The sequence below is a fragment of the Mastomys coucha genome, unplaced genomic scaffold (assembly GCF_008632895.1).
Source record: "Mastomys coucha isolate ucsf_1 unplaced genomic scaffold, UCSF_Mcou_1 pScaffold17, whole genome shotgun sequence".
NCBI lineage: Eukaryota > Metazoa > Chordata > Mammalia > Rodentia > Muridae > Mastomys > Mastomys coucha.
In genome coordinates, this window is record NW_022196899.1 from 20,178,522 (window position 1) to 20,183,843 (window position 5,322).

The 5,322-nt window shown below is 41.8% G+C and overlaps 1 protein-coding gene across 2 annotated transcripts in view; it reads left to right on the forward strand.

The window, feature by feature from the left end:
* The window catches only part of Spata16 (spermatogenesis associated 16), a 302,009-nt gene that overhangs the window by 159,648 nt on the left and 137,039 nt on the right, over positions 1-5,322 (forward strand). The window lies entirely within an intron of this gene.

A 5,322-nucleotide genomic window follows, 5' to 3' on the forward strand; every position in this document is an offset into this window, starting at 1 on the left:
CACACACACACACACACACACACACCTATCGATCGGTAAAAGAACACTATCAAAAAAGTGGCTGGAGGTGTAGTTCACATGTGAAATGCTTAAGTTTGATCCCCAGCACCCCAGAAACTATTTACAAAATGCACATCTAACCAAGTGTCCAGAGAACTCCTTAAAGCTCCACTACAATAAACAAGCCAACTTAAATGTGAACCCCAAATCTTAACTGACCCCTCACCAAAGATGCTATAGAGTGACAACTAGCCAAAAGGAGAGATGCTTTCCGTCAGACGTCACCAGAACATGCATATCAGAAAAAGACAGTGAAATACCACTGCACGTGTGTTCCAATGAATACTCCCCAGATCCTGACCTCTGACATCATGAAGTGTTGATGAACTGGGGACCACAAAGAGTTCTCATGGCTGCTGTTGGGGAAGCAAAAATGGTATAGCCTCATCCTCAAAAGCAAGTGAACTATCTTTCCATGGGTTACTACCTGGGATGGTGACGCACCCACGCAATGGGAAATTAGCCGGTGCTAAGAGCAAATGAACTGCAAACCCTAAAATCACATTGCCAACTGAAAGAGACTAACCACAAACTCTGCTTGCTATATCAGTCCACCTCTGTGACTTTCCGGAAGAAGCAATGGTATGTAACAAGCTCAACAGCTGCCATCGTCCAGGAAGAAGGGAGGGAGCGGACACGAGGAGGCTGTTTAAGATGGTGAAGCCATCCTGCATGGACACACTTTGCGATATATTTGTAAAAAGCCGTGGGACACGCACAGTCGAGAGCGGACCCAGCTGTTAAGTATGGGCTTCGGAAGTTGGTGATATAAAAGTGCAGGTTCATTATAGAAACCAAATGTACCATTCTGGTTCACAGTATCAGGATGGGGAGTCACAGGATATGTGGGATCTCTGTACTTCCTACTCGGTTTTGCTGGTAAACCTAAAAATGCTCTAAATAATAAGGTGTGTTCATTTTCATACCCCTCAAACATTCACCAGTTGGAAAAGAATAACTAACAAATTATTGTTAGAATTATTGTTGGTTAGGAAATCCAAAAAAATATGTACATAGTCAGATGACTATATTTGCCACTTGATAATAACAATAAATGATATTGATGTTAATATTACTTGTAATAACCACACAATATCATGTACTCCCTGAGAGCGTGGAGCAAAAATGCAGAATCATTTTTGTGTCGTTTTTCTCTAAAATATTTAACTTCAGTCTAATCATGAGCAAGCACCTTAGGAGGTGTTCTGTGTGAAAGCAATCCTTACTGATTAAAAATCAAGGCCCAGGCTAGGAAAGAACTCAGCACTGACAGCATTTTCCATGAGGACTAGAGTTCAAATCTCCCAAAGGCCACATCAGTGCCACGGTGAGCATGGCTGCCCATACATTATTCCAGCTTGGAGGGTGGACACAGTGTATCCTTAGGGCAAGATTAAGTAAAACCAGCCATATCAGTGACACCTGGGTTTAACTGAGAGACCCTGCGTGAACAGTAGAGAGGTAGATCCCCATCATCACCCCCAGGCCTCTGTCTGTACACACCAGTGCATCCTCATGCATACGTGCAGCCACTCGCCCAGATGTGTAGACACAGGCACATGCACACTACAAGCACACCTACACTTACTTGGGGAAAAGGACTTCAAGGCCATAAAAGGCAAGGAGGAAGTGAAGAAATGCCAAAGTGGGAGTGACAAAGCAGTCTCAAGCGGACTGGATACTAGAACTGAGGAAGGACACTGAAGGGAAGTTGTGGTGTTTGTGTGCCAATGCTAACTTCCTGGTTTCATTCAGTGTGCTATGGAAATTGTACGCAACTTGTAGATGGTTATGTCAATTTGCTAAAATTAGGTGAAGCTAAGAGATATTAGGGAGAAAGAGATACATCATTTTTTGGCAATGTTTCTGTAATTTTAATTTTTATAAAAAAATTTATTCAAAAAAGTGCAGTTTGTTTTCTGTATCTGCTTTATTCCCCAAGGTTTCTCTAGTCATTTTATCTGTCATGTTCTTAAATTTGAAAGCCAAGACTTAACGTTTTTAAGACATTTTTACCAGCTTTCTGTCCTATCCTATTTTGGGCTATCCTTCTCTGCCTGCTGTAACTTGGGAATGCGCTCCTTTTCTGCAGCCTACAGATTCCATTTCAATTTTAGCTTCTGAAGCACATTAGGCTCTTCTCTCACACTCTGCCTTAATGACTAGAGTAAAGCTTAGCGGTGACTCCATTAAAGCAGAAGTGAAGTAGTCAGGACTGGCAGCCCTGTGCCATCACCTGGAACCAGGCTGGTGTTGTTGGTGAGATGGCAGTCATGGTGGGAGCTAACTCTTCCTTCAGCCTTGAGTTTATGATCTCCTGATCCTCACTACTGCTTAATTTTACTCTCAGTCTCTTGTTCTTCAACTTCATGCTTTAAAATGTGTTCTTCTCTATTTTTTAGTAATAAATTTCTTTATTATTAAGGAGAATAAAACTGTTCTTCACAAAGGAATTCATCAGCCACTGACATTTAAGGGGATCATAAATATTGATGTTCTTGCATGCGAGTTGTCAAATTTTATTGTCATATAAACACTTTGATGTTACTCTTTATATAGGTAAGACTTGCTCTCGCTCCTTCTCCTTCCTGAATACATTTTTGGGATTAATGTCTCATATCCTGCTATCACCCTGCTCCAGTGTATTTCTTTTTATTGCATTTCTTCATTATTTTATTTTTTATTGAAATTAATTTTTTCATATACTATATTCTGATCCCGGTTTCTCCTCCCTCATCTCCCCTAGAAGTTCCCCTCTCCCCACCTATCTAATGCCATGCATTCTTTCCCTCTCTCTTTAAAAAAATGCAAAACAGAAAAGAGAAAGCTTCACACACACACACACACACACACACTAAGAGCACAACATTTGAAACCATAATGTACAAGCAAAAGACCAATAAAGAAAACAATGCTCTAATAAAGCAATATGAGATGAAAAACTTTCCAGTTATAGCATCGAGTTAATTTTCTGCTGGCCTTCTACAGCTGGGCATGGGACCTGTCCTTAAGTGTGGTTTCTATACTCAATGAGACTCCATTGGAGAAAACTAAATTCTCCTTTGCAAGTGGTTGTCAGTTAGTTCTTGGTTATGGATGGGAGCTCATGTCCACCTCGTCCTCCCAAAGCACAGGTCCTGTGCACGCTGCACGGTCTCTCTGAGCTCAGATGTGTGTCAGTTCTGCTGCGTCTGGAAGACACTGTGTCCTTGATGGCATCCATCCCCTCTGGCTCTTGCAATTCTTCCTCCTCCTCTTCCACATAGTTCCCTGACTCCTGAGGAGAGAGGTTTGATAAAGACATGCTCGCGCATGGTCTGCTTTTGTTATGAGACAAATATGAACAAAACTCTCTACGTTAATTAATTGCTACAACTGCTGGGAGAAAATTAAGTCTTTTACAATGAGGACTATCTCTTTGGTCCTTTTTTCCTGTGGAACATTCAAACACTCTGTACACACCATGCGCATGCATACATGCATACATTTATGTGTCACACACACACACACTTCCATCCTTCTATGAAATGACCACTAGAGAACCTGTCCCACTATCTCTGCTTAGAGTCGCATCTGTTCTAGTCATGGATGCCTTTCTCCAGACCGTTCTCTTTTAGGACTCCCCCTGGCCTCACTTTCTCCCAATATACTAACAGCTCCTTTTGTATATTACTTCTGTACCTTGTCTATGTAGCCTCATGTGCACTTTCTGTGTCATCATTAGTTCCTTAAGTGACAATTTATTCTCAAGCAAACACTGGCTTCCTGAGGATGGAGAATTGACTGGTTCACCCCTTTTACCCTCAGCACCAGTTTTTATCATGCCATCACGTTACTCACAATACAAATACTCGTGGGCCTAAAATTCAAGCATAGATGAAAGTATCTAGCATGCCATAAATAGAGTCCTCCGACATGATAGGTACTATTACTGTCATTTCAATGCACAGAACGGCACAGCGGCACTTAAGTCAACATTGTGAAGAGGCCCTTACATTGATTATCATACTCTCTGCATCTGAATCTTAAATCTAATAAAATGGGCCAGATTCCCTTGGAACAGGTGTGCATGTACAGAATGAAAGAGAAGTTCCCTATTCATGGATTTTGTAGAAGTCGATGGAAGCATTTACATTTTATTACAGAGTCAGTAATGAAAACTTTATGTTGATTTTTTAAAAATCTATCTCTTATATGACTTCGGCGTCTCCAAGCATCATGAACTCTAAAACACACAGGGAGTCGTAGTGACTGCAGCAGCTTGTATGTCCACCATTATGATGCAAGACACATGCTCTCCCCAACACACACAAACACATTTCTGGGATCCCTGGGGACCAGCTCTGTGTACTTCAGTCTCGGAAAATATACTAACAAAGAAGATGCTGTTTGTAGTATCTTGAAATATTGTGCCCACATTACCATGTATGGTTTTGTTCCTACAATCCATACACAAATACACTCACACAAACAATAAGTACATACTGTAACACTTCGTGTCAGATTTCACAGGAAGAATGAGCTGAGAAAACAACACTCAAGGATTCCCCTGTTTGTAAGTCCTCAGCAGGTTTTGCCTCCCTCTTTGTCATCACCATTTCATCTTTGATAACTAACTCATCTGCTGGATTATTCAGCCTTGTCCTGAAATTAATTATTGCCTTTCTCCTGGAAATCCTGAAAGACTACCCGCTTGCCTAGCTGATGTTTGCTTTCTTCACTATTGATAGAAAAACCTTTAACGCCTTTCCCAGACTTTGAAAATCGATTTGAAACTCGCAATGATTACCAGTTGGTCTGGCTTTGTCTTTTGCCTTTGGGCTTCCGCTTATAGGCTAGCAGTCATGTTGGCTCTTGCCACTGTTTGTTTTCAGTTCCCTCCTTATTCGTTTCTCTTACCAGTATTTTGCAAGCACGTAGCCTACATGTACATGTTACATAACCCTGCCATTGGCTAGGTTTTCACCAACCTTCAGCCTCTGGATTTCTGAGCCTGCAACAGGAATGCATGAGCTTCAGCCAGGGTGTATAGGAGCAGCAGGCTGCTCTAGGAGTCATCCTTGCTGGATCTGCTGCAATGTCTTATGCGCATGCACAGCATGCTCCTGTAGGCCTGCTGGGGTTTAGATGCAACTGCTCAGAAGATTGCCTTTGAGTTCTCTCCGCCAATGGATTTCCATGGAAGCCTTAACCTTCCTCACAGAATTCTGTGACCCTTCCCCATTTCTATCCTTCTCCATATCTGCCCTTCCCTAGGCACAA